Source organism: Amblyomma maculatum, chromosome 7 (assembly GCF_055883805.1).
Source record: "Amblyomma maculatum isolate TAMU_Amacu chromosome 7, ASM5588380v1, whole genome shotgun sequence".
Taxonomy (NCBI): domain Eukaryota; kingdom Metazoa; phylum Arthropoda; class Arachnida; order Ixodida; family Ixodidae; genus Amblyomma; species Amblyomma maculatum.
In genome coordinates, this window is record NC_139350.1 from 11,404,490 (window position 1) to 11,432,485 (window position 27,996).

At 47.5% G+C, this 27,996-nt stretch overlaps 1 pseudogene; it reads left to right on the top strand.

The window, feature by feature from the left end:
* The first annotated feature begins 12,615 nt into the window (after positions 1-12,615).
* Positions 12,616-16,600, top strand: LOC146182711 (uncharacterized; annotated as a pseudogene).
* The last annotated feature ends 11,396 nt before the right edge of the window (positions 16,601-27,996 follow it).

The window sequence follows — 27,996 nt, forward strand, 5'->3', positions numbered from 1 at the left end:
ACATGAACGGCAGCAGGATGTTGTCTACATAGCCTGTGTGAACGGCCAATGCGGTGACCTGGGGGAATATGCCGGGTCTATAGGTGAAGTTTAAAATCGCATGCTCTTGATTCCATTTCGAGCGCGAATGACAACCGCTAACAGTAAAACTCCAGGCGGATCTTGTAGTTTTCATACTGGCGTCCTTTCACTAATCAGCGGCGATGCCATGTTCTTGGTCCGAAAATATTATATAACTGGCCTAGTATTCGACTTCTGTTTGCACGTAACCGCCTCTACGCCGATGAGGAGGCAAGAAATACTGATGACATCGAAAGAGGCATGATTTGCACAGGTAATTGTGAGGACATGCATATGCATTGTAAAAGGGCATACACACCGTCAAGCTGTGTCTTTTTCACCAATTTGTCTGTGCTCCTGACCTCTGTAAAGAAGTCGAATTAAGTGATGCTGGTTCTGACATTTACCGGCACGTAAAAAAGAGTGCCGAGTGCAAAGAGCGGATTGGAATCCTAGTAGCTCTTCTGAGAAGGGGGTAAAGAACGTCGTAGCTATCGAGACTTATGTTTTGGTCGTAGCAATTTTCTCAGGCGACCACACTGCATTTTTTAATGTCACTGACTTCCGTTCTGCATTGTGCGTCTTCATCAACATTCTTCCGTGCGCAATGGATCCAAGCACACAGCTATCGTATTGCCCTCTTAAGGTGCGCTAAAGGTGTTAGACTCTCTGAATAACAGCCTTAGCCAAAGCCCAAGATTTCTGTAGCCAACCAGAAAACATGGCTTTGCGTATTTGAAGAATTGAAAATCGCATGCTGTGTTTACTCCTTTCGAAACTGACCTGGCGAACGTCAGTGTTTCGGAGGAGGATAAAAACGCCAGGGCTTCCAAATCATAAAACGTGGTCGCAAAGTCATTAAGTGTGGATGGACACTCGATATTCGGACGTTTTCGCACGATATACTACGTTGGCTAGCATAGTCAAATAGTAGTTTAAGATGCGAGGGCGCTTATTGTTATTTCAGCCGTTGCTAAGCGCTGAAAAGTTTGCCAAACTTGTGCTTTCATGTACCCAACAAACAATTCGAACGAACCAATAAAGGGCTGTGGACTGGTAATCACATGCAAAATTTAGCCTTAGCGTGCAGCTTTGATGTTAGTAACTATGAGAGTTTGCTAGAAATGTTCAAGGTAGATCTCGCTGAAAAACTATTTATTTCTGATCCATTATTTTAAATGATTTTCTGAAAATTTGAATGAGAGTAGAAACTCTGATTCCACACAATCATGGCTCAGTTTCAAGCTTCTTTTTAAGTGAGATAAATCCACGAAACCTAGCAGTGAGTAAAACCCGCAATTTTCTTATCCCTCAAGCTCGTAGTGTTATCCAAGCTTTTATTTCATATAAAGTAGTTAGAAAAAATGGACGTATCTCGGGTCAATGAAATGTTGTGCAATTACTTTAGAAAATATCAACATAATAATTGTCGATTTGAATTTTTTTATATGAGACACTAAAACTGATATGGTTTTGTTCAAAACAATTTCTAGAGTTGTTTTAGGGTGTCTTTAGGAACCCATCGCATAATGACGATTATGCTGGGAATAGCAGAAAAATTATAAAATAATTGTGTGCGATCTGGTGGGCATATGCACGCAAGTTAATGTAAATAATAGTCTTCGCATGCAAGCATTTATCTGAAATCCTGTTTTGGTGCTCACAATTCGGCAACGTAAATTGGCTTAAATTTAATGGGATTTAGAAATGTTCTCTCCAGTGGAATGGTAGGCGCATGCGTGCGGGAACGCTCGTGCTCAAAACTTGAAGGAGGAATAAAAGCCATAGTTTCAGCGAAAGACAGGAGCCAGACCTATGGCGTTTATCAACGGCGCCCTACTGCTGGTTACTAGAGCCTGATTCAAACATATAACCTTCTACTATACTGGTATGGTCGTTGCTAGCCTGCTTCGGCTATTTAGCTTTTAATATTGAATTGTAAATTCGCTGCCCAATTTCAAACCTAAATATACTTTACGTCCTGTTTATGAGATTTGAACCATTCTTATTTCGCGACGTGGCGGAACATCGTACTTCCATCATCGCATTCTGGTTTCACACCATCGGCTGATGTCTTCATAATCTCGGGAGCCGATGATAAATTTGAAGTGTTGACAGAATGAAATGTTTGATCCTGGAAACAGAGCGACAACTAGAACAGAAGCTGATACTGGCAAAGAAGGCTCTTAGGAGTTGATTTGGTTAGCTTTCCTCTGCCCAACAGCAATATCTGGCTAATTTTTAGTCGATGTAATTTGCGCGCAGGAGTTCGACGTTTCATTCGAATGTATTTGTTCTCATGGGCTTTGCAAATCTCTGTATAACCTCTCCCCAACAGAACAATTTGACTTGGTTTGGATGTCCAACTTTAGAAGAAATAAAATTAGTTTAATCACTCGCTTTATGTAATACGTATAATTAGAATGTTTGAACTTTCTTTTCAGGGCTCGTTAAAACAGCCTACCGTTAGTTTTAGTTCCAGAAAAATGAGAACTTCCTTAAGCAATACACTTTGTAACTGCGCATCTAAATAGGCGTTACTTTAAATCATTCGCAATTGCTTCGCATGTTATAGTTCTTTAAAAAAAAGGTATTTATTTTTACAAAAAGTGATTTTTTTGTAAAAATATAGACAAAGTCCTGAAATGTTCCATTTTCCTCTTCACATTCCAATGAAAACGGGATGAAAAAGCATTTTAAAGATGCCGTGAACACCAAGCTGTAATATATTGTCTTCAACTTAAAGAAATCCTTTATGAGGATTCGCCGAATCTAAGAAACATCCTCATTTATAAAAACTATAATACACAACAATATACCGGAAATCTGCCACCTTTCGTCTTGATGTTCGTCGATATCACTCCAAAAGGTGACCAGTAATGCACTTCCGGAGTTACAAATACTCAAGCATAATATGGCTTTTTCTCACAGCTAAAGAAATGCTATGGCCAAAGGGAAAAAATAAAAATCGTCATTTTCGAGAAATCTGAAGTTACCTGCGCACAAGCCACACCATTCGGCCGAAATCATGTCGTTCTTCCCAAAATAATAACACTGAGTGCTGTTACGTTTTCGTCACCGACAAGTGTAACAGCTGAAGCGGCCACCGCATAGCAGCAGGAAAAGCAGCGAACTTTTCGGCCATTTCGGTGCCGTCCGGTCAGCCACCCAACGCTTCCTCCCGCGGGCGTGTCTCGTCGTGTTCGTGCCACACGCCGAGTGTGTGCGTGTGTGTGCAAACACTGGCCAAGCCCGGCGCTCGACAGAGAGAGCGTCGCCCTCGCCCGTCTGCAGGAGGTGGAGGAGATTCGGTCGCGCCACCGAGGATTGAGTCAAATCGTCGTGTTCGGACTTGCGGGCTCTCTCCTTTCCCTCTGAACTGACAAGCCTATAAAAAGCAGCAGCAGACTCCGCTGCGAGAGAGACTACTTGGGAGGCATCGTAGAGACGACGCTAGACACCAGCTGTGTGAGAGTGTCAGTATTCTCTCCGGGTCAGCTTCTCTGCCCATTCGTTCATGATGTTGTAATAAACCTTTGTTTTGTTAGAAGACGCCTCGTCTTTGCAGGAACCATTGATGCCGTCCGCCGAGCCACGGAGCCGCCAGGCCAACGCTACCGGGGAAGCCGCGAGCCGCATCTAACAGCTGGCGTCAGCGGTGGGATGAGCCACGCGAGCCCCAGATCTAATATTGCCCTCTCCTTTGCTTCTCGATGCCATCATTCTGGGACACCCCCAAATTCAGCCACGCAGTGGCTGTCGGAGTGTTAGCGCATCTAATTGCTGTTATATTCGCAGATGGGAGCAAGCAATCTGCTATAATATAGATAACACAAGAACATAAATGACACAATCACTATCTTAAAAATAGATGTCAAAGCGCTTTGAAACTCCACCTGTTTAATGCACAGATTTGTAAACATTTCTTTCATTAACAAGGTTCATGGCGAAAGAAGGCTCAATATATGACACGTCTTCGCGGATACCTGCGCTTTCAATTAACCGCATGCAATTCAAATTACTTTTGTTGTCAGTTGAAATTCTTATTGCAATTTAGCCTCCAACGGGACAAGCAGATGCTGGATTGAAAATGCAATGGTAGGAGACTGTATTTAACGCTTCACAAAAGACGGTTGCTTTGGGCACGCTAGGGACGATCACTAGAATTTCCATGACAATTTGGGGGTACGGCGATGGCTATCTCTCTTCGTCACAGCAAGCCCATTAGCCTCTCGTGTAACACGGTTCGAAAGCCAGCAGGGTTTTATGGCTGGTTCCAAGCAGGCTACCGAAAATGCCCAACTTTCTCAGCGGAACAAAACGCAACTATGGACCGGAACACACACTGCAGTTTCTTCAGACACTCACACGTTCTATGAAAGACACTAACTGCCAGATGGAGGCTGACATTGAGTTCACCACGAACACCAGCCCTAAACCAGCCACCTCTAAACATGTAACGCTTCTGACAAAGTTCCATTGAAACAGGAGGAAATGACGAACAAGCCCCGAAATTTCTCATCAAAATGTCGTACTTTTGTTCTTGCTAGAAAATAGCCCTCAACCACATAAAAATTGCGCCTCGCGCTTGCATAATCATTTATAATTAACGAAATCAGCGATAGCGAAAGCACGCAGCAAATTGATGCACTTACGGACTAATCACTGATATCACACTAATCATGGACAAACGTACAGCACTACACGAATTTGTAATATGGAAAGAACAAAATCGGAATAAAATGCTGAGTAAATGCATAGGAGACAGGCCCCCGGTAGATAAAGATGCATCTAGGAAGACAGGTATCCATCCTATAAGCTTCACAACAGCAAGGTGTCTCACTTATTAGAAAGGGCGAAGAGGATAGCAACTTCATTGAGATTTCTAAATCATAGAACGATATTGACAAACAGAACCCAACACGAGGTCTAAGCTTCTGCTCAACAATAGTTTCAATGAATACGAACTTCACCAGGACATAGCTGAACTCGCAAGAGGAATGCGTATTAAGGAATACTTCGCCGAAAACAGAAAGAATCTACGGGAAGCCAGTAACCTACACAGAGCCTTCAAAACAAGGTTTATACTGAGCGCTGCCGCCCCAACCTGGACATATTTATTAAATTCGTCTCAAAGCAAATTCAAACAAAAATAGCTCAAAAGCCCCAAAACTCTTATAAACCGTAATTTTTACACTTGACAGTTTAGCTTCTACAAACTACAAATTCATCAAGCCTCCAGATTAGGGTGGCAGCATGGTTATTCTTCCAGTCGAGAATTACAAAAAAAACCGGCTTATAGACAGCATGATATACTCTTGCCACTATGAAGGCAGATGCCAGTCCAACGAAACCGTTGAGTGAAGTCACCATGGGTACAATGGGAGATCCATTAGTCAGAGAAGTAATTACAAAGATTGATGACAAAATTTTCAAGTCAATAAACAAATAAACAGGAGACTATTACCAATTGCCCAAGATGCACTGTGTTTCCGTAAAAGCATTGTTTGCCACAGATATACACGGCCGATTGTTTCAAACATATTACGTCCATATAAAATCTGTACATATTCCTTAACCCCCCCCCCCCTCCCCCTAGGAGACCTCACAACCCTGCTTCCTCCATTCCTGCAGGACGCACCTCATTTTGCCCGAATAACTGAGCGCGGCCAGACTCTCAGATGACTATATTTATCATACTCTATGTCAATGTAAAACGAGACTAAGAAGACGGCTACACAGTATGAAAGACCACTGCACAAAGGTAGAGGGGGGAAGCCTCAGTTCGTAGGTCGAGCCAACATTTCGACAAGTGGAGTTGTCGAAACTTTGGCTTGACCTGCGAACTTAGGCTTTCTCCCCTCTACCCTTGTTCAGTGCGCTTTCATGCGCTCTATGTCAAGAAATTATACACTAATATACCTATTAATGAAGACCATCTAAACTCTCTTTTTCTGATTTCTTAATCGAAATTCCCCACCTGCATGAATTAGAACTTTGTCGCCGCTTAATCTAGCCATCACTTTAAAATATTTTCAGTTTGGTCTTGAGTTTGGTTCAGATATTCGGAACCAGCAAGGGCACTGCGTTCGCGCTGACTTACGCAAATATATTTATACGAGTTCTCAAATCCAGGATACTAAATTGATCCCAAAAATTATTGCAGTACCATTACATTTAAATGTAAATGTCTGCAATTGAAGTCATTTTCTCCAGCAACTTTGTCTTTGGCAAACGAAAACCTAAAACTCCCTTGTGCAGAAAAGAACGATCAGGAACGATGCCTAGATTTGACCACTGATATTCCTAGACATTGTAAGTAAGGCATATTTGCAGGACAGGCTACACGGTCGATGCGTTTATGCAGCGACGATCATTATTACTTGAACTACAGTATTTGAAAAGAACACTAATTCAAAGAAACTATCCCTCTAACTCTCTCAATATGGCTCTCGAGAAACAGGATTGCAACTATGTGCTCGCGAAGCGTCTAGACGCCAACACTGACTGTAAGCCTTCTTTATAAGGAAATAGTCCAACGTGCTTACAAACGAAAACAATCTAGGAAATACCACTAAACGATAAAATGTAAACAACGTCTGAAGCAAATACTGCCGGAGGCAGCAAGGGTAGCATAAGAACGTAGCACTAACCTCGGAAATATTGTAGCGCATTGCAAACTCGACAGAAAGCGTCCAACACAACCACAACCAAGCCCAATTGCTCTCGAGCCAGACGTAAGATGTTCAATCATTTTACAAATGGACACAATGGTGAATAGTAGTAGTGCTATTTCACTTTTCACATAAAATCAGGCACATCATCAGGCATTGTCTGCTTTCTATAATGCTCATTCTACTATAAAGAATACATCGGAGAGACAGGTCACAATCAACATTACAAATGATCACCGGGCCGCAGGAAAAAACTTCGCGAAAGCAGTTTCCTAGCAATTTAGATTGGTAAACATTCTGATTATACTAAAATATTTATTTGCCAGTAATGATTCAAATCTGCTGGCATAAAAAATGTAAGGATGAATTTCTAATGTATTATTATAGAGTATCGTAGGAATAAATATATTGAAAGAACATTACAACAGCTTACATATATTTCCTCTGCACCATAATTAGTTGGGAAGACAATCGCATACAGAAAGAATTGTACAGTTTACATACTGTTTTCCAAACATGTTTCGGTTTTATCACTCCTTACTCTGGTTCCCCCGAATCCCTTTCTTCTGATAATCCCCTGATTGGCAAGTATTGCATACACTTATTATTTTTTATTGCCTTTCTCTCCTCCTTCAAGAAAGCTCTTGCTAAGTATTCCGCTGCAGCTGTGTTCCGTTTCATATCCCTTAGTAATGCCCGTCCACTTCCAAGAAACACCTGGAAGCATAACACCTGCTTCACATGCTTACTCATCTAACTCGCATGGTAATGTTTACTACTACTGCCGCCTTTTGTTTTCAGTTTGACAGAACTTCATACTGTGGAAACAGTCTTTCACTACTTGCCTTCCCTTCCCCCTAACTTACTTTCTTGTGAACTGAGGCTAACCCTCAACTCTTGTTCTGTTCTCTTACATGCAAGTCAGTAATGTCGATGACTACGTAAAATAGTCGCCAGAAACATCGAAATAACAGTCTGATTTTACAGGAGTTGCCATCAGTCTGTTCTGTCAGCTGTTCAAAGGCAATAAATCTCAACAATTGCGCATCTGTTGCAGTTGGAAGTCCAGTGACGACCGAATAGCTGTACTGAAGCGTCGGTCGTCCAACCAAGGCCCGTGCTTTAGTGGAGTAGAACCAAGCACAGACAAACAAGTGCTCTGTCGCACACTGTAGACACCTCCACACTGTCTTCCCATAGAAGCGATTCGCAGGACAGGGGAGCAACGTTTCCTAAAATTGGAAAAGACATGGACAACAATTGGGCAGCGATTCAGAATGCCTAAAACATGCTGAGCAAAGCTGACTCGACCGCCAGCACACTGAGCTGCGTCAAAAGTCTAACTCCGTCTATGCTTAGAAGAAGGTTTCCAACTCATGTATACTGGTGCGGACAGTAATAAACGGAGCGTTGAGGACAAGAAAAAGCTGTGGGTCAGCTCCGCCTAGACGAGTGAGCCAAAATCATAAAATAGGCATGCTCATGATCACGCCCTCAGCGGCGCAACCTCCCATTGTTCAACTTGCCAGCATTTGGCAGGCGTCAGTACAGCGGTAACGATATCATTAGATGGGCGTGGCCGTACTAGCAAACGCGCATTTCGGAATAAGCGGACTGCTGGATGCAGCAGAACCCATTCATCGAAGACAGCTGTGGGCGTACTTCTGACGAAGATGGCCTGCGTTTTATTAACTTTTATTACCACGAGGACGCAATTCGATCTCGGTAGCGACCAAACTAACTAAAAATACTCAACGTGCCGTCACAGATTTGTGTTAGTGCAATAGAGTTCCTTTTATTTTATTTTTGCACTAGCGAAGCGCCGTCCAAGCAGCAATGATTGTATCATGTTCGTCCTTCTTGCAACACGCTGCTTCTGCAATAAAACGTTCTACAGTCCGTGAACTTAAAATGAGAGGAAACAGCCGCTCCCGGTGTTTCTATTGTGAAAACAGTGTTGCAGTCAGGAACCAAAAAATGGGGGATAAGAATGAAGCCTTGACATTTGATCTTCTTCAAGTAGTGCTGGTAGCTAGCATTGATGATCTGAGTTGCGCTCGGGTGAAACTTTTTTGGTCCATGCACAATATTGCAATATTGGGTTTAATTGAAGTTATGTATACATTGGTGTTGCCAACTGCAAAATTGGACTTGGCCTGGCTCCAAAAGCCATATTGCCCAAATGGACATGAATTCACCCACGCCAAGAACCGTTAAGCCCCCTCTCAAAATGGAATTGTCCCACGCCCAAAACTTATTAACTCAGCCACTAGGTGCACAATAACACGGAGATGTTCTCAACACAACAGAGGGACAGTACACATCTTTAAGTACGAGCCCTCCTGTGCGACAAAGAAACTCGCGGTGGGTACGAGGCACTGAGCCGCGAGATGCACAACACTAGGGACAAAATGTTTTCAACGCAACAGAATGGCGGCGCACGCATTGAAGTTCGCCTTATATGTCTTTTGTGAAAAATAACGTTTCGACTGTGACTTGTGAGAGCAAGGCAGAGATAAATGCATGCCATGAGAAATAATAAAGAAAAAAAAAACGAAACTGCAATAGCAGGTTTAGCAGTTGGCGCACGTTCGGTGGCTAGCAGGAAGGAGGTGAAAAGGTCCGAGAAGCAGCAAAGTTGAAAACATGCTGGGATATCGCGGCGGAAACGCGCCTACAGCTGAGAGGCAACTGCTTAATGTAGTTCCGCCCTCCGCGGACTCTGCCGTATCTAGATAGCGGTCTGAAGATTCCTAAAAACCCGCTCGCTACAATGGGCGCGATCATCCGATCATGTCATCATTTGCGCTACATTGGGGCCGGTCGAATGTAAGGCAAGCAGAGCAATGGGAGGGTCACACCGCATGAGGGCGTGCATATGCGCTCGACAGTTTTGTGTATTTCGGCCGGCTCGGTCAGTCTGAGCTGACCCGCAAATGTTTCTGACCTGGGCGCTACGTTTAGTTCTGTCCACACCCGTATGTGCAGCATCCGCAGGAGCCGAAAATTCTAAATGTTTGAGCTAGAGAATCATTTTTAAAATGAATAAATTTGGTACGCTGTCTATCCACGACACCACCGGGCCGCAAACGTTTACCCAGCGCTAGGTGGTGGTGGTGGTGGTAGAAATATTTACTGCCAATATTACAGAGGGTGGGGGTGTTGCCCCCTGCATGGCATTTGACAGCCCCCTCCGTGTAAGGTGGGCCATATTACAAAGCAAAAGAAAGACCTTGTAGGGCTATCCGAGCGATAGCGCATGTAATGATCTTGCGCTGGTCTTTTTAACAGGTACTGGTGAGTAGCTTCTCCCAGTAATCTAGGGCCACCTCTGGTGAAGGAGGATTAGGGAATGAGGGGCAGGTGAGTAACGTGTGTAGAAAGTCTCCAGGTTTGTCACAGAGCTTACAGGAAGAAGAAAACTGGTCAGGAAAGCGGGCGTGGAGAAGGATGGGGTATGGGGCTGTGAACGTTTGTAGCTTGCGCCAATGGGCAGCTTGTGTTATTGTAAGATTGGGGGCAGGGATCCGTAAGTCCTCCTATTTTCGCGGTAATAGGTAAGAATGTCACGAAAGAACAGCAGGCACTCCCCGGAATCTGAGGAATACTGTTCCTCCCCAGCCTGGAAAGTAAGAATTCCGGCCAGGGAGTGAGCCTCCTCATTAGCGGGAAGGCCCGCATGCGTGGGCGTCCAAAGAAGGGTGACAGATTGTCGGGGTTGCCAAAAACGCAAAATGAGGTAGGTTTTGGATGACACTAAACCATTGGCAAAGTTCAGGATAGCTATTTTGGAATCTGAAATTATTTTCGCAGCGGGTGTGGATGTCATGGATAGCGCAATGGCTGCCTCCTCAGCCTCTGTTGTAGAATCGGTGAGAATTGAGCAAGCAAAGAGAAATTTTGCATGATTGTTACTAACTGCTAGTATCTTACGATGGGTGTTTGCATAGGTGGCTGCATCTACATATGCTACACTGGGGTGTTCTCCATATAGTCTGTGTAAGGCTTGCGTCCTGGCTGTTCTACGTTTCCCATCCCGTTCTGGGTTCATGTTTTTGGGAAGGGGGGTACCAAAATTTTGGAGCGAATTGCAGGAGGTAACGGGGTGCCTTTAGATGGGAGTCCTATTGGGGATATGTGTAGAGAAGAAAGCAGTGCGCGACCTGCTGATGCGTGCAAAACGCATGCCGTCTGGGCGGTCACAATGGCTTCACGGAGTTCTTCATACTTAATCTGGGCCCCAAGTTTGAGTAAACGGAGTGTTGAGGTACTAGGAGGAAGGCGCAGGGCTGTTTTTGTACAACTGCGAAGTAAAGTGTTCACTCGATCACGTTCCTTGATAGTGAGGGGTAAGTATGGAAGAGCGTATGCGACTCTGCTGGTAACGTATGCTTGTGTGAGGCGAAGTGTATTTCTTTCATGAAGGCCTGTTTTCCGAGGTGGTACACGACGGATGAGTCGAGTAGTTTGATGCACATGAGTCTGGACTGCTTTGATTACATCTTAATGTGCTCCATGGGAGTAGAGAATCATTCCTAGTACTCTGATTTGAGTTCCTACGGGAGTCGATTGTGTTCTGAGTATCAGAGTGATAGGTGGGCTATCAATATGTATGAATTTGGGTCGGTAAATGAAGAGTTGAGATTTAGACGGTGAGCATGATAGGCATCTCTCCTTCACGTAGTTGTCAATAGAGTTGAGGGCTGTTTGGAGGTGGGTCTCTATGGTGGCGTCACTGCCTCGACATGCTCAAACAGCAATGTCATCCGCATAAAGAGCGAAATGTATGTCTGGAATCTCAGAAAGTGTTTCTTGGGAGATGAATAAGGGCAATGTTAAAGCGTGTCGGTGAAATGACCGCTCCTTGAGGTGTTTCCCGAGCACCGAGCTTGATGTTTGGAAGCGTATGAGAGCCCAGTGTGAGAGTCGCTGTTTGGTTGCTGAGGAAAGCCCTTATGTAGTTATACATGTGGCTGCCTACTTCTAGTGTTTGTAGATTATTAAGAATGGCAGAGTGTGTAACATTATCAAATTAAATCATCAAATTATCAAATAAAAGCAGCGCGTGTTTAACCCAGGTATAGCTTGCTGGCACAGGATTCATTAACGTTTCTCCACTCTTAGTTGCTACCAGGCCACAAATATGCCATCTGCGCCAACGGAGGTTGACAGCATGTTATGATCATTCAAGAAACGTAACTTACTTGGTATTGTAAGGCGTTACAGCTAGAGTGTAATTTTGCAGTTTCGGTACAAGTCGTAAAAGTTCTGTGGGCAAAACCACAAAGAGGTATACATCCCGGTCAATGGCGTTACCTCAATGGTCTTGCAGGTGGCTTCGTCCGTGAAATAGGAGGTGACGGCATCGCCTAGCAAGGCCTCATAAGTCAGATTCAGCCACCGGTTCACAAGTACTCCCGGCAGCACATTTAGGAAGGCGGCGTCGCTGTTGCTGCTCTGAACCAGCAGGTCAGGACGTGGCCGCATGAAAGGCTGCGGTGTGTTTGTCGCCGGCGCCAGCTCGCTTCCCGGCACGTCAACAGCATCTATAAAAGATGCTTCGCTTGACACTGAAAGCTCCTCCATGTGTTCCCTGAGTTCCTCGAGCTCTTGAGACGACGGAATGCTGGAATTTCGCGGTGGAGATTGTTGTATCCCGCACAAGTTTCGGTTTCGTTTCCATACATCATCAGCACATACCTCATCATCAGCACATTTTCTCTCTCTCTTCTCTTGAGCTAACACTCTGACGTAAATAAACAGTCTACCCTGAGCTGCGGTCTGCGCCTGTTCGTTCCCTTCGTCCGGATACCGGACATCACAGAATGGCGACGAGGATTCAAGCATAGTTTTTCGTTTCGAAAACTGTACTTTCGCCAACATGTCGGGCGGATCTTACCCGCCGCCCCCACCGTTCCTGCCTACGCCAGGCGAACCTGCAGTACCCTGGCAACAGTGGAAGCTGATCTTCCTGAACTTCCTGGAAGCGGTGGGAGGCGACGAGCTGCAGCCCAAGCGTCGCAAGGCAATACTTCTGAACTCCCTCGGAATCGAAGGCCAACGTGTGTACCACAGCCTTGACGCAACAAGGAGCACCGCAGATCCTTGGGCAAGTGTCACGTCACGCGCTCACGAAGACCCCTTCAATGCTGCTGTCGCAACGCTGAATGTCCACTTCGCAACAGCAACCAACGACCTGGTGGAACTTCACCGGTTCCGTCAGCGCAAGCAACTACCCGGTGAGAATTTTCAAGCCTACGTAAACGGTCTACGAGAACTTTCCGCAACGTGCAATTTCGGAACTGCAACTGACAGCATGATCCTTGACCAATTACTTGAGGGAACAACTTCGCAAAAGATACGAGAGCGCTTACTTTACGAGGGATCGTCCCTCACTCTTCAACGCGCAGTTGACATTGGAAAGCAGATCGAACAGGCACAAAGGCAATTAGAGGAATTCAATGTCAGCGCTCCTGTGAATCGCGTGCGAGAAACAAAAACGGAATCATTCGACCCCTCGCATGGCACAAGCTACCGCTGTGGTTCGGCTTCCCATCTAGAAAATTTCTCTGCATGCCCAGCAAAAGCCAGACACTGCCGCAACTGTGGAAAGATTGGACATTTTGCAAGCGTCTGCAGGTCAAAGAAAAAGAAAACTGCTAAAATAAGAGCACCATGCCCGAAAGCAGAGACAGCCAACGCCAATACAATTTTAAACGTCAACGATAAAGATGGGCAACCGAAAGAAATTCGTGCCACAGTTACGATAGGGCAACGTCCTTTTTCTCTCATTGTTGACACTGGGGCTACAGTCTCTCTGCTGAGCGAAGAACATTATCGCGGATTCTTCGCGGATATCTATGCGTTGTGCTCGCCTGCTGTCACCCTCCACAACTACTCCGGAGAAAAGATAAAAATCGTCGGATGCTTTCTGGCCGACGTGGTTCATGGCGAAACCACAGCCGGTGTGCTATTCCACATCACAACTAAAGGCACGTATTTGCTGGGACTCGACCCCATACGCAGTCTGGGCATAAACATTGTCGGTTCAACTTTAACATGCCACAGCGCCGCGCACGCAGACTCTCCCCTCTCGCTCCCGCCGAGCTGCAGGATCAGTTTTCACACCTCTTCTCGACGGGCCTCGGGCTCGTAAAGAACTTCGTGCACCACATCAAGCGTCGCTCGTCCGTGCCTCCGGTTTCTGCAAAACTGCGGCGCCTGCCCTTGACTCTTCGAGAGCAAGTTTCCGAGGAGCTACGCCGTCTGCAGTCGCAGGGGGTAATAGAACCCGTGTCTGCGTCGGAAGTGGGTCTCCCCCATAGCCGTCGTGCGAAAGAAAGATGGCTCGCTTCGGTTGTGCGTGGACCTCCGCGAGGCTAACAAAGCTGTCATCGCCGACGCGTTTCCTCTCCTGCACACGGAAGAACTTCTGCATCAACTAGCAGGTGGGACCGTGTTTTTCAAGGCTTGACTTGGCGTCTGCGTACCACCAAGTTGAACTTACACCGGAGAGTCGCGACCTAACAACTTTTATCACGCATGATGAGTTGTTTCGATTCAAAAGAGTATGTTTTGGTCTGGCCTCTGCTCCTGCGGCTTTTCATAGAATGATGCGGCTGTTGTTGAAGGACTGCAAGGGTGTGCTCTGTTACATTGATGACATAATCGTCTGAGGAAGGACACGCCATGTGCATAACAAAAATTTGAAGCAGGTACTTCAACATATAAGCGCTTCAGGATTGAAGCTAAATGATAAATGTCTTTTCGCTGTTCCTGAGCTGCACTTTATGGGACATGTCGTTAGTGGGGAAGGTTCGTGCCCATTGCTTTCCAAAGTAGACGCTGTTGTGAAAGCGCCTGCCCCTCATGTTCTCTCAACATTGCGTTCTTTCTTGGGACTTGTAGGGTACTACTCCCGTTTTATTCCCCGATTTGCTGATTTGGTCGAACCATTGAGAAAGCTTTTGAGGTCCAATCAAAAGCTTGATTGGAATGAGGAAGCTCAGCGCAGTTTTGATCTCGTCAAAAGCTCCTTATCAGCTAGTCCCGTCATACAGATGTTCAACCGAGAGTTAGATGTAATCGTCACCACAGATGCTTCGGAAAAGGGCTTGGGTGCTGTGCTTCAGCAACGCGATGGTGAAGAAATGAGCACCGTTGCATTTGCATCGAGAACCTTGACCGCGGCGGAACGATGATATTCCGTGGGTGAACGAGAGGCTTTGGCATGTTTGTTTGCATGCGAGCATTGGCATGTCTACCTTTGGGGAAGAAGATTTGGGTTGCGCACAGACCATCAGGCTTTGGTAACTTTGCTTTCGTCAGCTGGCGCAGGACGTCGGCCTCTTCGATTATCCAGATGATCTGCTCGCTTACTGTACTACAACTTTTCGATCGAGTATCAGAAAGGGTCTCAAAACGTCATGCAGATGCACTTTCACGGCTGCCTATTGAAAGCGCTTCAAATCAAACCGTAGACGAAGAAATAGTCTCGGTCGTGTCATCATCCGCGACAAAAGAGCAGCTGCAGCTTGCTACCGCTGCAGACGAACTATTGCAAAAGGTTGTGGGGCATGTCACAAAAGGGTGGCCGCCGAAAACGTCCGTGGCACCTGATGTGTTTCCTTACTTTGACGTGCGAGAGGAACTGTCTCAGGTGGATGGCTTGTTACTTCGAGGGGAAAAAATTGTAATCCCCGATGTGCTGAAGGCTAGGCTTGCCGGCTTCGCACACGAAAACCACCCTGGCATAGTAAGGACTAAGCAAAGGCTGCGTGACCTCTATTGGCGGCCTCGAATGGACAAACAAGTTGAGGAAGCTATAAGTCACTGTCACATTTGTCAGACACTCGACAAGTCTGCTAAACCATCTTTCGCGCCTTTGCAACCTGTGGCATTCCCAGACAAAGCCATGGCAAAAGCTCGCGATGGACATTGTAGGTCCTCTTGAATGGGCACCTTTCAACTGTCGATACATAATAAGCCTGATTGATTACCACTCGAAGTGGCCTGAAGTTGCATTTGCACCGGCAGTAACGTCGCATACTGTTGTTGAGTTCCTGCAGGGAGTATTCAGCCGCGAGGGTTTCCCGGACAAAATTGTAACTGACAACGGACCGCAGTTGTCACAAATGTTCGAGGAATTCTTGCGCGAGAGGAGCATTATACATTGTTGCTCTTCAGTGTACTACGCTCAGGGAAACGGTGCAATAGAAAAATTCAGCAGGGTGCTCAAAGATTGCATACAAATGGCGAGATTGGAAAAACGCCCGTTGAAAACTTCCTTGGTTGACTACCTCGGTACATATAGATCAACTCCGCACGCGACGACTGGCTTGTCACCTGCGAAGCTCCTACATGGTCGTCAACCCAGAACACTGCTCAGTATTGCTGGAATGCCCTCTGGGAGCGACGTACACTGTAATGCTGTATTGAAGCCCGTTCGCGAGGGGGTGCAAGCTAAGCAGTCGTACACCCAACTGTATACGGATAGGAGACGCGGTGCTAGGGCCCCAACATTTCGAAACGGTGACCTCGTTCGAGTAAGGATTCCCAAAGCTGGAGGCAAGGCATCGTTTTCATACGTGAGTCCATTTAAAGTAGTCAGAAAAAGAGGCCGGAATTCATTTCTCCTAAGCGACGGCCCCATCTGGAATGCATCTAAATTATCTCGCGTACCAGAAAACAGATCTGACTCTACACCGTCCTGGGAACTGCTTCCAGACAACGATCCAACTACTTCTGAAGATCGCGCGGAACCAGCACCAGCTGAAACGACATCTGAATCGCAGTCTCCAGTGGTTGAAGCAAGTTCAACTCCTCCGCAAAGCAACACACTGGACAAACGCTGCGTTGAAGTGTAAGAGATTGTCGCCCACGTGACAGACTTCAATACTGACTTTACTGTTTTTGCCCTTGTGCATACTGTACTTTTTACGTGTGTTTCGTGTCTTTTTTAAGCGGGAGGTGATGTTGTATCCCGAACAACTTTCGGTTTCGTTTCCATACACCAATGCTATCATCATCAGCGCATTTTCTCTCTCTCTTCTCTCGAGCTCACACTCTGACGTAAACAGTCTACCATGAGCTGCGGTCTGCGCCTGTTCGTTCCGCCGTCCGGATACCGCACATCACAGAGATAGACGTTAGCTCGCGAGAAATATGAACGTTCGGAGCTAACAATGAGTCTGAGTACAAACATGATGAATGCACAGCGGCCGACTATAAAATAACACGACATGCTCGGCCAAAGCGTATAAATTAAGGAGAACAAAAGTGAACCGCTGACATTATATGTGTGGTCTGCCAATATTTCTCATTTTTGCCATTTTAAATCTATTCAATGATCACTTTACGCTTTTAGTATATGTATAATTTGATGTCGAGGTTGTCATAAGGAGTTCACAAAGCCGATGGGGAATGCAATCGTGGCTAACAACATTAAAATAAGTACAAGGGCAGCATCCAACAGTCTGTTCCGTTTTGAAGAAAGCGGCGCGAACAAGGTAGGTACAGCCTATCCCGATTTGAAGGGGATCACTTCAGGGTAACGTACGCAATTTAAATTGCTCTAATATGGCTCGTTTTGCGAGAATCGTACAGCGAACGTGTAGGCTTAGCTACCCGAGTAATTTCTCTACATTGCACCGTCATTTTTCCTGCTGACTAAGCGGCCGTGTCGCCGCGAAACATTTCTTGGTCTATTATGCCGGACCGTACCTGATAACCTTTATATTGCGCTGGAGGTAGAATTACATTACTGCATTGACTTGTAAACGCCTTGTACCTCAGTACATACACTCGTTGAGCCGTCACACCTTGAGTTCACAATTCCCTCATACGCATAGATCGCGGGAGCTGACAGCTGAACATGCGATCTGTATATTTAGCGAAAAGCAGCACATGCTTCCAGCTGCTTGCATTTATTTCTTAGAATAGGAATCTTTTTCTTTTTTAATCGTTCTCCTGCAGCAGCGGGGCTAAGTTCTGGTGGCCTTTGAAAGCTTGAATGGTTCCCTACTGTTTTGCATTTAAAATACGTTTTGCCGCGCCGCAGTGCCTTAATTGCGAGGCCGCTTCACTACTGAATACAAGAGCGCTCGTTCAAATACCGACCATGGCGACCGCTTTCCGACGGAGGCGAAAATAAAGGCGCCCGTGTTCTTTACCATGTTAATGCATGTTAAAGCTTCAAGGTGGTCGAAACCTTTTGGGACCCTTCACTAAGGCGCATCTCATAGCCTGAGTTGCTTTGGGACGTTGGAACGCGTAAATCAAACCCTACCAAGAATAATGCCACGTGCCTAGCGCCACGCGACTGCCGTGCTTGGTGCCGACGACGACGAAGCGTTGGTTGGCTCGAGAGGCGCGCTGGTGCTGGACACTGTCATCGCAGCCAGAAGAAAACCTGACTCTCGGGTCTTACCTTCACGGTACCGTGTACCTTCACGGCTCCCTGTCTTGAGTAGTGGCTTGAGTCGTGACACTGGTGGAGGTGCCATTGATGATCCCTTCTCCTGTGCACGACCCGACGTGGCCGCTTCTCGCGACAACTCCAGTTCATCGTGCAAGCCGGCGGCTCCGAGGCTTGCCCCCCCCCCTCCCCCAAGACCTTCCATCTTGACGAAGAGCCCCTGGCTTCCACCCTAGCTATGGCAACGACACCGGCCGCCCATACCACGACTGTCTCTTTCACCCCTTCGTCCTTCCTCATCCTTCAGACCACACGTACACCTAAGCCATTCCACGGTGAGCAGTTCGAAGATGCCGAGGACTGGCTAGCTCACATCGAAAGGATCGCGACATTTAACAACTGGGACGACGCTGCAAAAATGCGAAATGTCTACTTCAGCCTTGAAGACGCTGCTCTGACGTGGTTCGGGAACCGCGAGGCCACATTCTCTACGTGGCCGGCCTTCTGAAGCCAGCTCCTCGGTACGTACGTCAACAGTGACCGCCGGGAAAATGCGGAGCGGGCCCTGACCTCTCGAGTTCAGCGCCAGAACGAAGGTGTCGCAATGTACGTTGAAGACGTCATGCGCCTTTGCCATCACGCCGACCCGTCCATGAGTGAAGAGAAGAAGGTGCGGCACCTGATGCATGTCGTTAGAGATCAGCTTTTTTCAGGCCTCGTACGGAACCCGCCCACCACCGTCGCGATGTTTTTGGCTGAAGCTGAGATCATGGAGAAACTGCAACAGCAGCGATGAAGTCAATTTTCTCGGCCACTGAATCCCTTCTCCGCCCCGCCGCCGACTGATCACGCCGACTACAATCCCGGGGCAGAACTGAGCTCCCTTCGCGACCTTATTCGCACCTTAGTTCGCGAGGATCTGCAGCAAATTCACCGGACATTTGCCCCAGGTCCAGCTTCTCTGGCCAGCGTCATCCATGAGGAGGTCCAGAACGCACTCACGCCACCAGTAAGTGCAGTCGATCCACCGCCACCCCCGGGCCTCACCCAGCCGATGACGTATGCTGATGTCACACGCCGCCCAGCCCTGCTACCTACCCCTTCGCCTTACACGCCATCTCAGGTCGCTGTGCACGCTGCGGAACCGCTGCCCCTCTATGCAGATCGGCGCCAGTCGCCCCGGAAGACTGATCTCTGGAGCGCTCCAGGTAACCGTCCTCTCTGCTACCACTGTGGCGAGGCAGGTCACCTCTACCGGCGGTGCCCTTATCGCCAGATGGGCCTTAGAGGATTTTCCCCCGACAGCCCTCGCCCACGGCCTGGTCAGCGGCCTCAGGACGTCGCCGAGTACGTCACCCGCCAGCGTAGTTGCCACCACGCGCCAGCATCCTCGCCAGAGTTACCTGTGACAAGCCACATCACGGCCTCCGGGTTGTTGAGCCTAATGTCTCCCTCTCACTCGCCTTGGGTAGTTTCTGTGGCAAGAGGCTTCCTTCGTGGCAGAGAGACGGAGGTGCTTGTCACCAATTTCTCCAATGAACATCGACATCTGTTCGGTGGCACTGTCATCGCTTACGTCGATCATCTGCAGAAAGTCGCCGAATGTGTTGCTTCCGAGGAAGCTACGCCTAGCACCGAACCGGATGATGCCGTACGCGATGTCGACATCAATTCTAGCCTTTCCTCCGCTGAAAAGAGGCAACACCAGGATCTATTGCTGGAGTTTCGTGCGTGTTTCACGTCTTCATCTAAAGTGCAGCAAACGTCGGACATTAAACACCGGATTATCAGGCATGAAGGCACTCGACCCATCCATCAGCACACCTATCGTGTCTCCTCGGGAGAGAGACACTATCCAACAGCAAGTCAAGGAGATGCTCGCCGATGGCGTCATTCAACCTTCAAGCAGCCCATGATCGTCGCCTGTAGTCCTCGTTAAAAAGAATGACGGAACACTTCATTTCTGCGTTGACTATCGGAAACAACAGTATGACAAAGAAGGACGTCTATCCCTGCCACGGATCGACGACTCTCTTGACCGACTTCGCCGAGCCAAGTACTTCTCCTCCATTGACCTCAGGAGTGGTTACTGGCAAATTGAAGTTGATGAGAGGGACCGTGAGAAAACTGCCTTCGTAACACCAGATGGGCTCCATGAATTCCGCGTCCTCCAATTCGGACTCTGCTGTGCTCCTGCCACCTTCTAGTGGATGATGGACACTGTGCTCACAGGTCTTAAGTAGCAGACATGCCTTGTTTATCTCGACGACGTGATAATCTTTTCACCGACGTTCACGGTGCACCTGCGCCGCCTGAGAACTGTTCTCGAAGCCGTCCGGTCTGCCAACCTTTCCCTCAAGCCTCAAAAGTGCCACTTCGGGTTCACCGAATTAAAGTTTCTTGGACACATAGTAAGTGCCGATGGCATCCGTACTGACCCTGAGAAACTTGCTGCCTTTGCTGCCTTTCCCGTCCCCGCCCGCAAAAAAGCAGTCCGACGGTTTTTGGTCCTGTGCTCCTATTATCGTCGCTTTATTAAAAACTTTGTACAGATGGCCAGCCCTCTGACACTCCTGACTCAACATGTCGCATCATTTTCCTGGGGCGCCGAGCCGCAGATGGCAGTCGACGAGTTAAGACGCCGGCTCCAGTCACCCCCGATCCTGGCACATTTCGCCGACGATGCCGACGCAGAGTTACACACGGATGCGAGCAACGTCGGCCTTGGTGCCGTTCGAGTTCAGCACCAAGACCGGGACGAGAAAGTAATTGCCGACGCCAGCCGTGCACTTTCCCGTGTTGAGTGTAACTATTTTACCACTGAAAAAGAATGTTTGGCGGTAGTATGGGCCGCTGCCAAGTTCCGCCCGTACCTATATGGACGACCGTTTCGTGTCATCACTGACAATCACTCGTTGTGTTGGCTGAAAAACCTAAAGGATCCTTGTGGTCGCTTAGCACGTTGGTCATTGCGCCTGCATGAGTTCGATTTCGATGTTATTTATATGTCTGGCCGAAAGCACACCAATGCTGATAGCCGGTCCCGCGCGCCCGTCGGCCCTCCCTCGTCAGATGCCACCGACGACGATAGCTTCCTTTGAGCAGTCACTATGTCCGACCTCGTTTCCAAACAGCGTGCCGACGCCGAGTTGCGACTGATTATTGACCATCTTGAAGGTGGGCATCCTAAAATACCCCGGTATCTTGCTCGCGGACTGTCGTCGTTTGCCTCCGCAATGGGGTGCTTTATAAGCATTCTACGTCGAGTGAAAAACATACCTGCTAGTCATACCGGCTGATCTATGGCACGAAATCCTCCTGGCCTGCCACGACGAACCAACATCAGGCCATCTTGGCTTCACACGCACCCTAAACCGAGTCCGGCAAAACTATTACTGGCCACATCTTTCTCCGAGCGTTAGACATTACGTGCGGACTTGTCGTCTATGCCAGCGGCGAAAAAACCCCGCGCTCAAGCCATCCGACATGTTACAGTCTATCGAACCACCCCTCACACCCTTTGAGCAAGGGTGCATGGACCTTTTAGGCCCATTTTTTTTATCCTCGAACGGACACAAGTGGATCGTAGTCGCTACAGACTACTTAACACGCTACGCTGAAACGAAGGCCCTTGCCCGAGGTACTGCCGGCGAAGTTGCTCGATTCTTTATGAAAAACATTGTGCTCAGACACGGTGCACCGTCGACCATCATTACTGACCGAGGAAAGGCGTTTACAGCACGGCTACTGCGGGACACCTTAACTATCAGCCATACCGAGCATCGCACAACAACAGCGTATCACCCTCAGACAAATGGCCTAACCGAACGACTTAACAAAATTTTGGCGGACATGATCTCAATGTACATCGACGTTGAACATAAAATGTGGGACGAGATCCTGCCGTATGTCACCTTCACATACAATACAGCGCCGCAGGAAACCACGAAGTTGACGCCGTTCCGTCTCGTATATGGCAGGGAGGCCCGTACGATGTTGGACGCTATGCTTCCGTGCGGGGATGAAGCGGTCGAACCCGATGCCGCTCATTTCGCAGAACAGGCTGAGCAAGCCCGTCAGCTGGCCCGCTTCCACATCAAGGAGCAGCATGCCACCGACGCTCGACACTACCACCTTCGGCACAGGGAAGTCCACTACGAACCAGGGGACTAAGTATGGGTGTGGACCCCCGTGCGCCACAAAGGCTTGTCTGAGAAACTGCTCCACCGGTATTTTGGACCCTATAAAGTCCTGCGCCGCTTAAACAGCGTTAATTATGAAGTTATTCCAGCTGGAACTGCGACCGTCAGTGTTCAGCGTCAGCCGCCTGAAATTGTGCTTGTGGTGCGCTTAAAGCCGTACTTTTTGCGTGACTGAGCGCTTCTTGCAAGTGAGACCTTGAGTGATTGTACAGTTTACCTCACACCTATTTTTTCTTTCTCTCCTCTCACCTTGTCATCGGGACAATGCTTTTCTTTCACGGGGGGGGGGGGATGATGCCACGTGCCTAGAAACCGCGCGACTGCCGTGCTTGGTGCCGACAACGACGAAGCGTTGGTTGGCTCGAGAGGCGCGCTGGTGCTGGACACTGTCATCGCAGCCAGAAGAAAACCTGACTCTCGGGTCTTACCTTCACGGTACCGTGTACCTTCACGGCTCCCTGTATTGAGTCGTGGCTTGAGTAGTGACAATATGCTCTAAGCTAGCTGGGAACAGTGCTTCTTTGTTATTTCGCGCACAAAAATGTATTCGGCGTGTTTAGTTATCACATGTACTGTGTTCTTGGTAGGTGCAGAGAAACAAGTTAGACCCACGTCGTTAGTGTTATTTAGGATAGAAAACCTACATCCATCCATGGCTTAGCAGCTTGAGGAGTTCGATGAAATTATGTCTAGTCAGACGTATGATCCGCTTAAAGGAAGCAGTCCCTGACCATATCTAGAAAAGCGGAAAAAAACGTGCCGAATTCAGCGCGGGTATCTTGTTCAAGACGTGCTAGGTGGGGAAGTGGAGTATTTCTGTGCTAAAATATGACAAGTATTAGGCCTCGAGGCTTCTTAATGGGGCCATCATTCTTGTTTCTTGTGTGGTCGGCATATATATACGCGTTGAAGCAGAAGGCGCGTCAGCACGTGTATTTTACTGATTAGAGTGTCAGTGTGCATCGTCAGCCACACGTGCGTACGAGACGCCCAGTGCGCATGCCTCAGCCCAAGAGTTGCCGGTGTAAATACTGGCACATTTCTAAATAAAGCGCCATTCCTCTTTCCCACATGCTTGCGTGTTACATGTCACAAGTGGGCCCGTCGCCCGTGTCGACAGCTTAGACTTGCAGGTTGAAATCGCCGCAGCAGCGTCCGCGAAACATGGCATCATCGATGCTTTCCCCGCCGAAGCCGCTGGACACAACGGAAGACTCCTTTCACAGCTGGACCGTCAGAAAGAACGAGTTCGAGCTGTATGCAACAGCAACGAAGCTGAGAGAGCCACCAAAGGAGGTTCAAGCTGCCACTTTCCTTATGGCAATCGCCGAAGAAGCCAGGCGACTGTTCTACACTTTTACGTTTGAGAGTGACGACGACAAGCACGACATGAAGACTCTGTCTCCACAGAACGAGTGAACCAGCCGCTTAAACAGCACCGCGTGTCCGAAGACGTATGTACTACCCTAATATGATAAGCAAGGCATTAATGCCTGTAGCTCAAATGTTCACATTGTTACAAAGGCTTAACTACACTGCTATAGTGATACGTATGTTCATAGACCAAAAAATGGGAATACTGCCCAACTGGGGGTGATGGAAGGGCCGTGTTTGATGTTTCAATGTCCGAAAGTGGGGCTGCCACTTTTAGGCAGTGTCCGATGAGTCCTAATCTAAACATCCTGAGCATACACACATGCAGCAACAAGTGTGCAGTGCATGTCTAAAGGTGTGCGCCGAGATATCCACAGGCCGTCACCGAGTGTTCTCGCTATGTCTCCATAGCCAACGCAAAACTGATCTGCGCGCCCACCACCGCAGTTTTCTCTCCGCACCATCGGAGCGCTGTACGTTTTTAATGCAAAACCATTAGTAGCGATTTACTCGTAATTTCGTCTGCGACCGTTGTTGGTTGCAATGGTTCTGAAAAAAGAACAATCACGCCATTGTTGGGCATAGAGTAGCTTGGTAACATGAGGCATGCGGCTGAGTTCAACGCAGGAGGATCAGATGGCGTGACATTTGGGCAAAGCCTTTAACGTCAAGTGCACCGAGCAGTTGCCCTTAGCTGAGATTGAAAGCGAAGCCAGCAAAGCATCTATATCTACTGTGGCTGCATTAGCTGCCTACAAGAAACGCAGTACACCAACAGTGTTTGCGGCCAGCCACACCTACACTTGCTCCGCTAAAGTGGGGTTTGATTGATCACATTTTAAGCCAATGATGCCAATGGTGCTAGTAGGGCCTCTGATGGAGATGCTGGCAATTATGATGTTTCTGCTGACTCCTCAGTGCCGGTTTCGCAAAAGCCATTATGTGCAGGCAGAAGCCCCTTACCGGAAAATTTATGGCAGTGACCGTGCAATCAGAAAGTTCGGTCAAAAATCTGGTTTTCTGGAAAATCATAAGTGTTTGCAGGTATGTACGCAACATGCCTTTCCCCAAAGGTGTGTCCCTGTCTCTGGAACTCACCATTCAGAGCAAACTTGCTATTAGTCCTGAAATGTGTACCATAGCTCGGCACTAAGTAGGTTATAAAACATTGCTCCCATATATAGTGACAATATGAAATGTGCAGCACCACAGAAGAATGTGATGATCAATTGCAGCATTACAGTTAGTGATAGACCATGGCTATGCATACTTGGTGTCAGAAGCTGGGATGTCAGGAGGGTAGTCAAAACTATACCCACGAAACAATATGCCAGAAGTGCTCGGTTGACCAAGGTTGACCTGGGCCGTCACTTAGCCAATGCTTCAGAGAACAGATCTGTGCATACTCACTGCATCCACTTTTGTGAAAATCTTGATAAACCCACAGAACAAAGCCCATATAGCGAGCAAATGATATGATGTCCCGTGTTTACAAGTTGAGCGGCAGTCGATGAGCCCTCAAGGTCCCATAACTGCCAACAAACGAAAAGCAGGAACTGAGGGCTGCATAGAGTTGAAGTTCAAGTGAAGGTATTTTTGTGAAGTGTCGATTTCCTGTCACTATACTTAATTTCACAAGCTGTACGCTGCACTGCGAATGGCACAGGAGCTCTGGCCCATCAGGAGCATACAGATTATAGTAGGTAATTGTGCTCCTACGTGCCTCTTGCCCCTTGAACTGACCGGGGTGAAAGTTGGGACACAATTACCTACATGGACCCTTAGCAAAACTCAGAGCATCAGCTATCTTGAATAGCGCAATTCCTGCGGAAACATATTTTCGCGGGTCCTAGGTGCACAGTCGCGTGACACATGTATGATGTAGCCTGTGCGTCACATATATGTATCTCCTAGATTTTTTTAGGGCGAACGCCTTTAATGGCTCATGCTGTCATGGATAAAATATGTCCCGCTTTTGATGCGTTTATTGCCCTAGGTGGGATGACGTCATAGAGGTCTCGACCAATCACTGAGCGTATGCACGAATGCGTGCCTTATATGTTCATACGTTAATCAATGATCATTTACTGAATAATTAATCAATTACTAATTGGCGACAAATTAAGTATTCTAATAAGTAACTAATCAATGATTGATTAACTGATTATTACCAATTAGTGTCAGCTGCGTAGTAGAATGCGGCACTCAGACTTTTGCCTTTCACTAATTTAGTCGCTCAAGTCCCTGGTAATTTTTTGACTGAGGCGCGCTGCTCAGTCAAAAGACGAGATGCGCGGGAATGTAGTGAATACCGATTCTGTGCGTTTCCAATTTTTTGCTTTCGTTCTGTTTCGATAGTTTTAGTGGCGCGGCTGGTATGCAAAGCGAGGCGAGGACTCGGGAGTTATGAGTCAGCTATTTCGCAGTATGTCACCAGGATGGTGTGTTTGCTTTCCGCAGTGTAATGAATATGTGCAAGAGTACTTCCTGTATGTGGGGCTGCATATATTGAGTACCAGAGCGTGAGTTATTTGCGAACACGCACGCTCATACACGTGCAGTTTTGTAGTGGCGCAAAAAATTCTTTCAAGACAGAGTATCTTCTAAAGGGTGAGTAAACATTGATGTTTGGAATAAGCCATGGAAGTGTATAAAAGATGTTTCACATAGCAATTGGTTTATATGGTTTAACGCCCCAAAGCGATTCAGCCTTATATCATATAGCGGGCTTAACTTAGGGTACTAAACCTACCCCAGTGCACGGGTACAGAAGCAGCCAAACCTTCAGTGCTCCCTCCACTGCCCCTCAGGCCATCACAGCGCACACCTCACTGCTACGGAAAGAGCAAGCGTGCACACTGCTCTGTGCTTAGCTCAGAGGACAGCTAGATCCCCCTCCTCCACTCTCCCTTCCCACCTACACACAATTCATCGTGTGCCCAGGACAGCTTGAAGCAGTCACTTGTTATAAAGCGCTTCGACGGCCAGCCACCCAGCACCCTTTCGTTATTCCCGCATAGACGAGAAAGACCTTGCAGTACTTTTCTCACTCCCTCCCGGTAGAATGAAAAATAAAAAATGCCAACCAGGATATGCAGGAGTAACATAGATGCGTCACTTTTGCGTCAACAAGGTATGGGTTGCTTTGGCCTGAGCAGCAGATAGGGAGCACTAAAGATTTGATTGCTTCTGTGCACAGCATGTTAGAGCACAGGGCTCAATCAGTCACCTTTTTACTTTAAAATAAACCCGTTATGTGAAACAACTAGAGTGCTGAAAAATTGTTTGTTCATAAGCTAAGCCACATCTTGTATAAATTCACAGCTTAATTTCAAACATCAACAGTTATGTGCCCTTAGAAGATGCTCTCAGTCTTGACAGTTATTTCTTTTCCGCACTACAAAACTGCATGTGTGTGATGTGCGTGTATGTAAATAACTCATGCACTAGCACTACAGGCAACGACTGATTTTTCGGACACCCAATTTTTGGGACATGTGAAATGCGGATTTAATAGTTGGTTGAAACGTCTAGCGCTGGCAGTAATTCGGGCGCAGCAGGATCGAATTACCAGCCGCAGGCCACAGCTTCAGCGCGAGGGAGATGGGCGCCGGAGACAAGCGAAGGTGATGGCGATGCCGCAGCGTTGTTTGCTCTTCGTCTTCTTTACACATGCTTCATTATTCGGGCTTTTTTCTGTCCCCAGGACATACCTTTTATAGTCAATGTATTACGCGGCTCGAAACTTCGGACACTCTAGAGAGGGCTATTCGATTTTTCGGACGTTCCAAGCGTCAGCTGAGCCAACTGCCACACATTTTGACTGGTGTCGCTGCCATCTTGTTTACTTTTTGCTTCGATAGCCTCGAAACCGGTGCTGGCTTTCCGTACCGCTCCCCAGCTGAACTGACGCTGGATTGAGGCTATATTAATTGCCTAGCAGCTTCCGCTTCCGGAACAACGTCGCTACTCGCTGCCGCAGTGCTTTTTTTCTCTTTTAGCTTGATCGATTCGACTGCCTGTTCCTCTGTGTTGTGTTTGCCATGCGTTTCACGTGCGTAGCCAAGCACAGCTTGTAGGCCTAGCCGTGGTCGTGCTGATGTGAGAACTACGTTCTGTGGCTACTGTGGCTCGCATTTAATTGAATCATCTTCAGTTCTTCAAGAAGCTGTTTCTGATTTTATGAGGAGCTTTTTTTTCGTCGAACGCGGCAGCGAGTAGGCACTCAACGGAGTCAGTGTTGTGATCCAGTGGTTCGTGGTGGTGGTGT